Source organism: Cebus imitator, unplaced genomic scaffold (genome assembly GCF_001604975.1).
Source record: "Cebus imitator isolate Cc_AM_T3 unplaced genomic scaffold, Cebus_imitator-1.0 Scaffold272, whole genome shotgun sequence".
Taxonomy (NCBI): Eukaryota; Metazoa; Chordata; class Mammalia; order Primates; family Cebidae; genus Cebus; species Cebus imitator.
The window spans coordinates 2,311,763-2,323,406 of record NW_016107587.1 but is presented as its reverse complement, the minus strand read 5'-3'; the positions used below and the strand labels follow the sequence as shown (position 1 = coordinate 2,323,406).

Genomic DNA, 11,644 nt, shown 5'->3' with positions numbered 1-11,644 from the left:
TCACCATGTTGATCAGGCTGGTCTTGAACTCCCAACCTCAGGTGATCCGCCCACCTTGGCCTCCAAAGTGCTTGGATTACAGGCGTGAGCCACCACACCCAGCTATCTAGTCTAAAATTATCAGTCACTCAGAGACAGAAAAACACAGCCTATAATGAGAAAAAATAATCAATCAACTGAAACTGCCCTAGAACTGACAGAGATGTTAGAATTAGCAGGCAATGATGTTAAAAGGGTTAACTATGCTACATGCTACAAAGTAGAGACCTGAAAGACATAAAAAGATCGAAATCAAACATCCATAGAAGGAAATGTAAAAATATGAGATGCAAGATACACTGGATGAGATTATTGGCAGATTAGATCCTTCAGAAGAACAGGTGAATGAACTTGAAGACATCACAGTACAAACCTCCCAATATAAATTACAGAGTGATGAGGCAACCTAAATAAATAACTAAATGAGTATCAGTAAGGTGTGGGAGACCCTTAAACAACATAACATACATGTAATGGAGACTTTGAAGGAGAAGGGAGGGAAAGGGCAATATTTGAAAAATAAATAATGGCTGAAACTTTTCAAACCAGGAAGAAAATTATAAACTCATAAATCCAAGAAACTCAAGAAATTTCTTGGTTAGGCACGGTCGCTCACGCCTGTAATCCAAGCATTTTGGGAGGCCAAGGTGGGTGGATCACCCGAGGTCAGTAGTTCGCAGCTTGGCCAACACGGCAAAACCCCGTCTCTACCAAAAATACAAAAAATAAGCTGGGCAGGGGTGACAGCCCCTGTAATCCTAGCTACTTGAGAGGCTAAGGCAGCAGAATCGCTTGAATCCAGGAGGTGGAGGTTGCAGTGAGCCGAGATCACGCCATTGCACTCCAGCCTAAGCAACAAGAGCAAAACTCCATCTCAAAAAAAAAAGATATGTATTTCTAGCACAAGAAATGTGACAGGAATACTCCGAGGCACAAATAATCGAATTGCTTAAACCCAGTAATAAGAGAAAAATCTTAAAAACAACCACAGGACCAAAAGACACATTACACACAAAGGACCAACCATTTGGATACAGGTTTCTCGTCAATTTAAAAAACGTAAGTGAGAAGACAGCAATGTAATAGAAAATACCAAAAGTTAGACACAAAGAAGGGAACAGACACCAGGGCCTGCTGGAGGGTGGAGGATGGGGGGAGGGTGAAAACTGAAAAACTACCTGTCGAGTACTATGCTTATTACCTGGGGGAGGAAATAATCTGTACACCAAACCCCCACGACACACAATTTACCTATATAATAAACGCACACATGTACCCCTGAACCTAAAAGTTAAAAAAAAACAAAATAAAATAAAACAAAATGCTGAAAGAAATCCTGTCAATCTAGAATTCTGTACCCAACAAAAATAGGGCTTAAAAATAAAAGCAAAAACCTCTTAAAATATGCAAAAAATATATACAAATGAAGCCAAAAAATTCATCACCAGCTGACACATATGACATTAAAGACAGTGGCTGGGCAAAAAGGACACAGCAGATGGAAATACGGCTTTACACCAACAAATGAAGAGCACCAGAAATGCTAACTCCATCGGTAAATTTATGAGTTTTTCTTATTATTTAAAGCTCACCAAAAGATAACTGTTTAAACAATAGTGTAATGTGACACATGTAAAAGTCAATGTTCTAATAAAACAGCACAAAGTTCAGGAAAGGAGAAAAGGAAACATACTATTGACAACAGCGACTGCTACCATCACACTGCCTGCGGCAGGGAGGCACGGCTGGGGCTGCCCTCGCCATGGAGCCAGTGGGAGTTCTGCCCCTTCTAAGTTGGGGTGGGAACTCCCTGGGTGCCACTGCAGCTGCCCAAATTGTAGCTGTGGATCCAAGCCTCCCTGTGCGCTTGGCTGGGGCCAGGAGGAGGCAGGATCTGCCCTACAAGGTACAGCCACAGCTGCCATCCACAGCTGCAGACCCGGGCCTTTCACTCCACCAAGCAGGCAGGAGCTGCGGACAAGCAGGAGCTCCCTGAGTGCAGGCAGCTGCAGCCACCCTTCCAGGCATAGGACCCAGGCATCTCTGCAGCCTGCACCCTCAGGGGCATGGGAAGGTCCCCCAATCTCTGCTGGCTCAAGGGTGTCTGTTCCCACTGCCTGGCCTGTCTCCTCTCCCAGCCTCCCGCTTCTGATCTCAGAGCAGGGTTAGGGATGAGTTCTGGGGCCTTGAATGGCAGTGGGAGGCAAAGTCCTGGGCAGAAGAGGCTGGGTTCTCAGTAAGGTCCCACCTTTAGGCCTGGGAGGGCCTGTGGGCTGGGAGCGAACTGCCAGTCCCACAGACTGGAGTGGGTACTCATGGTGCCACTTCCAGCTCACCCATGACCTCCCATGGACCAATGAGCAGGCACCTCCTCCCCACTGAAGGCTTTTCTAGGTTCAAGAGAGAGAACTGAGAGAATGGAGAGACCACAAGAGGGCAAGACCAGCTGCAGAGAGAACTACCCTCTCCAGGGCCTCCTCTCTGCTGAGCGCAGCAGAGGTCAGGATGACCTGCCTACAGAGACGAGCTGCCCACTGTGGTCTCCTCTGGGTGTTTAACACTTAATAAAGCTCATCTTCATGTTCTTCATTCTTCGCCTGTCTGCGTACCTCATTCTTCCTGGACACAGGACAAGAACTCAGGCAAAGACGCCACTGGCCACAGAGGTTTCCAGTCAGAAAACGAACACCCCAAGGAGCCTTATAACATTATTATAAGGCTCTCATAGCATTCATGAAGTAGATATAATATCACTTGAAAGTAGCCTGTGATGTTGCAGAGGTATAGTAAAAACCCGAGAGCAACCACTAAAATCACAAAGTATAGGTAATAAGCAAGTGAGAGATAAAATGAAATAATAAAAATTATTCAATTCATCTAAATGGCAAAAGGAAATAAAAGCAGAACGAAAAATAGGTATGAGAAATAGAAAACAAGCAGCAGGATGACAGATTCAAACCTCACCATATTAATAATCATATTTACATAAATAGTCTAAATAGCTCAATTAAAAGTCAACAAGAATTGTCATATTATATATATTTTTTAAAAAGACAAGGGGTAGAAGAAAAGATACCATGCTGATCTTAATCAAAGGAAAGCTGGAGTGGCTATATTAGACAAAGTAGGCTACAGATCAAAGAACGTTACCAAGGATATAGAAAGTCCTCTCATAATAATAAAAGGATTGATTCCTCAAGAACACATAACAGTCCTAAACATTTAATCACTGATATGGTTTGACTGTGTCCCCACCCAAATCTCATCTTGAATTCCCATGTGGTGTGGGAGGGATCCAGTGAGAGGTAACTGAATCATGGGGGCATGTCTTTCCCGTGCTGTTCTTGTGATTACTCATTAATTCTCATGAGATCTGATGATTTATAAGGGGCAGTTCCCCTGCACAAGCTCTCTCTCTTTGCCTGCTGCCGTGTAAGATGTGCCTTTCACCTTCTACAATGATTGTGAGGCCTCCCCCAGCACATGGAACTGTGAGATTAAACCCTTTCTCCTGTATAAATTGTCCAGTCTCAGATATGTCTTCATCAGCAGCATGAAAATGGACTAATACAATCGCCCAATAAAAAACTTCATGGCCAGGCCTGGTGGCTCATGCCTGTAATCCCAGAACTTTGGGAGGCCAAGGCAGGTGGATCACCTGAGGTCAGAAGTTCAAGACCAGCCTGGCCAACATGGTGAAACCCTGCCTCTACTAAAAATGCAAAAATATTAGCCAGGCATGGTGGCAGGCACTTGTAACCCCAGCTACTCAGGAGGCTGAGGTGGAAGAACTGCTTGAACCTGCGAGGCAGAGGTTGCAGTTAGCCAAGATCGCGCCACCGCCCTCCAGCCTGGGCGTCAGAGTAAGACCCCGTCTCAAAACAAAAAAAAGGACACTTCAAAATACATGAAACAAAAACTGATAGAACTGCAAAGAGAAACAGACCAATGTATAAACACAGTCAGAAATTCACTACGCCTTGTTATGAACAAAATTGTTTCCCCTTAAAAGTTCCTATGTTAAAGCCCTAACCCTCAGAATGACTTTATTTGGAGATAGGGCCTTTAAATAGGTAATTAAGGTTAAATGAGGTCATCAGGGTAAGCCCTAATCCAACATGACCGGTGTTGTTATAAGAAAAGGAAAAGACAGCAGGGATGCATGCCACAGAGGAAAGGCCATCTGAGAGATTAGGCAGCCACCTACAAGCCAGGGAAAGAGGCCTCAGAAGAAACCAACCCTGCCAACATCTTGATCTTGGACTTCCAGCCTTCTGAACTGTGAAACAATAAATTTCTGTTCTGTAGGCCACACTGTCCAAGGTATTTTCTTATGGCACCCTTATAAAACTAATACAACCTCATTAATAAGCAATGAAAAACACAGTCAGAATATAAGCAAAAATACAGAAGATCTGAACATTATCAAATAGCTCACCTAAATAGCATGTATAGAACACCTGACCCAACAGCAAGAGAAAGCACATTCTTTCCAAATCCCTATGGAAGGTTTACCAAAGTAGACCGTATTCTGGGAGAAACAAGTCTAAATAAACAACACATTCTAGTCAAACTAAAAATGATCTCTGCCCACAATAGGATTAAATTAGAAAACAGAAACAGAAATATCTCTGGAAAATCCTCAAATATTTGGAAATTAAATGACATACTTCTAAGTAACTCATGGGATGATACACCAAGACAAGCTGGGCTTGATTAATCTAGGAAGGCAAAGTTCATTTATTATAACACTCAAAAACCAATCAATAAACTTAAGAAAAACACTGCATGGCCTTCTCCATTGACGCCGAAAAACCACTGACAAAATCCAACTTTCATTTCCTTATACAAACTCTCAGTCAGGTAAGAATAGAATGGAATTCTCTCAACTTGGTAAAATGTATCTAGGTGAAACTGACAGCAACCATCATGCTTACTGATGAAAGACTAAATGCATTCTCTCTAAGTTCTGGAACAAGGCAAAGATGTCTGCAATCAACACCTCTACTTAATATTGTGCTAGAGATTCTAGCCAGGGCAATCAGGCAAGAAAAGGAAATAAAAAGCATCCAGTTTGGAAAGGACAATGTAAACTTGCCTTTTGTCACTGATGACTGTCTATGCAGAAAAAAATCTGATGAAATCTACAGAAAGCTTCTAGAACTGACAAGTGAATTTAGCAAAGCTGAAAGATACAAGATTAATATACAAACTCAGTGTATTTCTATATACCAGCAATGAATGTTCAGAAATTGGAATAAAAAATAATTACTACTTAAAATAGCACCAAAAATATTAGATACTCCAGGAAAATCCTGGCAAAGGCTATGAAAGACATATGAACTAAAAACCACAAAACACTGCTGAAGGAAATTAAAGAAGACCTAAATAATTGAAGAGCTATATCATATTCAGAGGTTGGAAGATGCAATATAATTAAGGTACAATTCTTCCAAATTAGTCTATAGATTCAACACAATCTCAATCAAAATCCCAGCAGGCTTTTTTTTGGTTAAAAAACAATTGGCAAACTGATTCTAAAATGAATGTGTAAATGCAAATCACTTAGTCGCACCAAAACAATTGTGAGGACTGCACACAGTGAAGTGTACAATTTGATATGTTTTCTAACATACTTTGAAAATGTCTCTTCAGTGAAAAAACACTAAACTGAATGTCAATTAAAATGTGCTCTTGGGGACAGGGCATGGTGGCTCATGCCTGTAATCCCGGCACTCTGGGAGGCCGAGGCAGGTGAATCACCTGAGGTCAGGAGTTCGAGACAAGCCTGGCCAACGCGGCGCAACCTCATCTCAACTAAAAATGCAAGAAATCAGCCGGGCATTGTGGCGGATACCTGTAGTCCCAGCTACTCAGGAGGCTGAGCAGGAGAATCGCTTGTGCACAGGAGGCGAAGGTTGCAGTGAGCCGAGATCGCACCACTGCACTCCTGCCTAGGCAACAAGAGCAAAACTCAGTCTCAAAAAAAAAAAAAAAAAGTATGCTCTTGGGCCAGAAGCCATGGCTCACGCCTATAATCCTAGCACTTTGGGAGGCTGAGGAGGGCAGATCACCTGAGGCCAGAGTTGAAGACCAGCCTTGCCAACATGGTGAAACCCCACCTCTACCAAAAAAAAAAAAAAAAAAAAAAAATACAAAAATTAGCTGGGTGTGGTGTTACATGGCTGTAACCCCAGCTACTTCGGAGGCTGAGGCAGGAGAATTGCTTGAGCCCAAGAGGCAGATGTTGCAGTGAGCTGAGATCCCGCCATTCCACTCCAGCCTGGGTGACAAGAATGACACTCTGTCTCAAAAATAAAATAAAATAATTTTTTTAATGTGCTCTTGAAGTCCTACAAAACTGAAGAATACAGGGTTTTGAATGAACACTATGAATTCTAATGTTCAAAAAAGATAATTCTCTCCTGAGATCTGATTATCATCTCTTTCAAAGGAAAAGCATATATTCAGTACACAGACCGCAACTCCTTACTCCTTTACCAATAGCAGACATAACTAATCATTGGCCTTAGAATCCTTCATAATTGAGAACTCCATGAGCAGCAACAAAGAACTGGGATTGGCAGAGGTCTGATTCCAATAACACCACTCCAACTTTAAAACAAGCTTCAGGACCATCCCCATTCTTTGCCCTGCTATTCAGGCTGTCTGGAATGTTGGTAACTTGTCATTTTCTCTGGCGACTATTTCTAGCTTCACCCTGCCAAGTCCTCCCTGCTCACTTCGCGTTCCTCTGTAGTCCTGTAGCAGCCTTGTCACTTAAGCATCTCCTTGTCTTTTTGTTGATCTGGTCATGACTGTCAAGTAAGGGACAGTGTCCTGAACCAAGCAGAAGCCTTCACGTAAGTTCTGATACCTACACTGCAAGCTCTCTGGCCCAAGACAAGTCACAATCTCTTTTAAATAGAAAAAATACTCTCCTCCTCCTGTTTCTTAACAGCTCCTGTAAATGACCAAATGCTATCCCATCTATCAGTTCACAGGGATCACTGGGGCAGTTTTTTAAAACAACTGACCCAGGCTCCACCCCCAGACCAATTAAATCAGATTACCTGGAGGTGGAATCAGAACACTGGAATGTTGTCAACCCCCTCAACCCAACTCCATCCCGTGATTCTAATTTGCAGCCAAGACAGAACCACCACTGTATTTAACAGACTATACTATAAGGCTCTATATACATTTAAGGCCCTGTTATTATGTAGTTGTTCCTATGTTGGTAACTGGTTTCTTTTCAAAGAGTTTGCATTCTTTCTGATAACAGAGGTTGTGTGTTCAATGCCCTGCAAAAGAAGGATAATGATGCTGCTAATTAGGGGGCAGTTGGTAACATTAGCCTAGTGCTTCTGTGTCATTACCGTAATCACCACTAGTCTACAAACCGCGATGGTGAGATGCAAAACTGAGTTGCAAGACCACACAGCCAAAGGACGAGGCATATGAGACTCAAGCCCCAGATTTACGCTCAGACAAGAATACCATTCAAACACCTAACAAACACATTTCTCTATTGCAATGCAGCAGCTGGCACATACTTTTCACTTTTATTGCGATTATTTGTTTAGATGCCTTCTCTCCTGTGCTAGATTGCAATTTCCTAGATGCACGACACCAGGCTCTTTCCCCTTTGTCCTCTTAGGACCCTGCCCAGCGCCTGGCAGACAGTGGACCATGGACCCTCAATTAATATTTGTTGACCAAATGAATTAGCCACAGTCTGTGGGCCAAGGAAAGATACTGTGACCTTTTATTCCTTACAAACACCTTTATTCCAACCAAGGAGAAAGAGGCACTGTTTTCCTGCAGCTTTCTTGCCCACTGGTCCACAGCTAGAAAACTTAAAGAGGGAAACAGCAGAAGCACTGTTGCGAGGGTTCAGCCACTTGAATTGCTGGATCCCTGAGGAGTCCATTTAAGATAGTGTAATAACATCTGCTCACGCTTCATCTGTACATAACATCTCTATTGTGAAATGAGACCAGACGGGATTAGACTGCCCTTGTTTTCACCTGATACTGTGCTTTCATTTCTCCCAAAGAGGGAGAGGAGGCAGCAATGCTGAAGCATTTAGCAGGCTCAGTTCAGGAATCTAAATTGCACTTAATTGTTAGGAGCAAAATGTTGGAAGGGTAGAGAGAGCAGGCTGCTGGTTCCACAAGGACTCCCTGAGGGGGACACAGTAATTAGTGCTGGTCTTGATTGTGAGGTCTCTTCTGAGAAAGAAAAATCTCTGCAAAATTGAACAGGGAGGTGCTCCACATGAATGCTCCACTCTGCCGAAATGCAAAACCGCAGGGACCTCTCGGATAGGTTCTCCCGGCTAAAGGTCGCCCTGGCAAAATGGTTACACACGCAAAAGCGCAAAGCTGCATCAGCACAATCCCTCCCAACTATGTTTTCCTTTCAGGAAATACTCAGATCCACCATAGTAAGAGGTGGGCATTCAGGCACCTGGAAACCTTCAGACCCATTCTGGAGAGGCAGACACTGATCAAAAACACATTCCCAGCCCAACTTCACTCTGATATTAAACAGCCAGAAACACTTCCGGGCCTCAGAGACATTTCCCAGCCCACAGGGGGCCGGTATCTGGGGCAAGAGGGACACCCTCCACATCCAGCACACATTGTTCCCACACTTCCAGGCAGCAGCGTCTGACGGCTAGACTTTAAACGGCAGTGCAGCACACCTCAAGTAAACTAGCTGACATTTTGACAGTTTTTTACTCCACAGAACCTTACAAAACCTTTCAGAAAAACAAATGCAATAAATGCCTGATTGTTAAACTTGGGGAAAAGGCGGCTGAACCTAGCGGGGAGCCAACCAGCAGCGCTCCGTTTAATTCAAACACCGTGAAGGACCGTCCTGTGGACCACAGGGCGCCACAGGAAGCCATACGGTCCCCAACGAAACTGTAAGGATTCCTAAATCCCAGAGCATCCCCCACATCTTTGCAGAGCTAAAATGCCCTTTACCTTTGCAAGAAACACGCGCAGGAACCCATGAAGCCTTTTCAAGAGGCAGTTGGGTTAGAAAGAGCTAAGCCCAAACTCTCTTCCGCGGTTACCAGAAGCTGCCCCCAATGGGCAAAGCTCCGCTGGCCCTCCCGCTCCTTGTCCTGCGCGCGCGCACACAAGCGTACACACGCACCCACCAGGACTCTGTCACGGGCCAGCGTACACACGCGTGCACACACGGACGTGCGCTCAGAAGCACACACGCGTGGACATGCAGGCGAGGATGCACAAACACACACCGACATACGCGCACGGACAAGGGCACACGCAGACACACGGGCACAGGCCAGTACACACGGACACAGCGCCCACGGGCACGAGCGCACAACCTGCGCATCCCACGTGCATGCAGCCCCGAAGGCTCCCGTGCCTCACGCCCCTGGCCCCGCACCCCAGCTCCGAGCCGCACTTACCTGGCGCCGGCGCCGGCGCGCCCGGGTCCCGCGCGCGAACCCTCCCGGTGGCCCGGGGGTCAGGGCGCGCAGCCGCATGGCCGACCCTCCGGCTCGCGGGGAGCCCGGCCCGGCCAGGCGAGGACGGCCGCCGACCCCACCCCAGCGGCGGTCAGGGCAGAGGATGCCTCCCGAGTCCCCTGCGCACAGAAGTCCCAGGAAATGGCCAACCCGGGAGGACCGAAGGGCTCTCCGTGGCCCCCGGACCAGGTCCCAGCAGCGCGCCGCCGCCTCCACGGCCACTCCTGCCCGTCAAAAGTCAGACGCCGGGAACAAAAGCCAGGCGCGAGTGCACGGTCCTGCGTGGCGTCCCTCCATCTGACACGAATTAGCCCTCCCTCCCCCGCCCGCCCCGACCACGGCTCCGAGCGCCGAGGCACAGGCTGCGCCGCCAAACACTGGGAAAGTGGGTGAAGAAACGCCTTCCAGGCGGGAGGAGCAGGGCCTTGCAGCCGCCATCTGACTGAAATTACTGACGCGCCGCGCTTGGCGCGGGGTTCACTTTACTAGGATTTCAAACCTCTCTGAGAACGCTGGCGAGGGACTTAAAAGAATCGAAACCCGGCAGGCTCTTCGGCTTTCGGAATGTCTAAATCTTGACTATTATCCAGTCAACTCTGCATCTGTAATGGGCAGTAATCTACACTACACTGGTAATGTACACTAGCAAACAGGGCATTTGGAGGGGAAAGCAGGGAAACACCAGGCAGAAAGGCTTTTTTTACACTTTGCCTCTTCAACTAAGAAAAACTAGGAGCCCTGCCTCGCAGAGAAGGACACGCCTAACCAGGTGAGGATTTCAAGTAAAGCTCAAAGCACATGACCGCGGGGACCTTGCACACCTGGGGGTTGGGCTGATCCTCCCCGCCCGCTGCCCATCTCCCCGGCCATCCCCCTTCCACCCCCCACCACCCCTCTCCCCGTGCCATCCTGCTCCTGGCAAATCAGGACAATTCACAGCACATCCCAAGCCCCGGCTTCCTTTCTGGGTCTAAGATTTCGGAAGGAAATTAGAATCCCGAAGTTCAGGAGGTGAAGCTGACTGGGTGATAGGAGAAGACCGACAAGCCAGGATCCTGAAGAAAGGGTCACTTAGAAACGCCAGGAGGAACGGCCGGGCACGGTGGCTCACACCTGTAGTCCCAGCACTTTGGGAAGCCGAGACAGGCGGATCACAAGGTCAGGAGATCGAGACCATCCTGGCTAACAGGGTGAAACTCCGTCTCTACTAAAAATACAAAATATTAGCCGGGTGTGGTGGCACACGCCTGTAGTTCCCTGCTAAGGGAACCCGGGAAGCGGGTTCAAGAGATCAGACCACTGCACTCCAGCCTGGGCGACAGAGCAAGAGGAAGGAAGGAAAGGAGGAAGGGAGGGAGGAAGGGAGAGGAGAAACAGAGAAATGCCAGGAGGAGAGACGGGCAAGATCCACAGGCAGAACCCTACTTTCAATGCCTGTCGGACTTCACCAACCTTGACGGGGCAGTGGACATCTAAAAATGAAAGAACGTGTCCAAGATGAAGCCACTGCCTGCGGTCTATGGGGGCAGTGGAAGAGGCCCCTGCCTCGGAGCAGGATAGGGGGCTTCTAGCCTCCGGCCAGCTAACCCTGTACTCCTTCCACTGGCCTTCACTGCAGGCCCAGCCTATGAGCCGTGTCCCAGAGCTCAGCCTTTGTGGCTCCAATACTCCCTAACTTCAGATCTACAATTCCACTTGCAACTCCAGATGCCTTGGATGTGGGGAGCAGTCTGGGTGGGCTAAGTCATGGCCTTTATGGCTGACATATGTGCAAATTCCAGCCATCAATTCAACTGGCTAATGTTAACCTCTCAAGTTCTGGCACTAAATATCCATCTTTCCGTTTCTGCAGTGGAAGAGCAAAGCTGCTCTTCCAACTTTCAACTACAAAGGAAAAACCTCCTCGTGTAGAACACCCCATTCTGGGTTCCAGTTCCTCACTAAATCATCACCTGGCAGACAAGCAGGCATTCTCATTTCCCTCTGTCCTTCAAATGACACCATTCTTCACCTTTTTCCATATTCATTCCTTCATTCACTTTTCTGTAATCATTCATTATTTTTTTCTTTCTCTTTTTTTTTTTTTTTTTTTTT

General features: G+C 46.6%; 1 protein-coding gene across 4 annotated transcripts in view; it reads right to left on the bottom strand.

Annotated features, from left to right (window-relative positions):
• TNS3 (tensin 3) overlaps positions 1–11,644 on the bottom strand; it is a 315,575-nt gene that overhangs the window by 258,252 nt on the left and 45,679 nt on the right. Inside the window, exon 1 of one of the 4 annotated variants that reach the window (XM_017500845.2) lies at positions 9,491–9,557. The exons of the other annotated variants lie outside the window; for them this stretch is intronic. The gene's annotated coding sequence lies outside the window, so the exon portion shown is untranslated. Of the gene's footprint in view, positions 1–9,490; positions 9,558–11,644 lie in introns of those variants that run through there. 4 annotated transcript variants of the gene reach the window in all.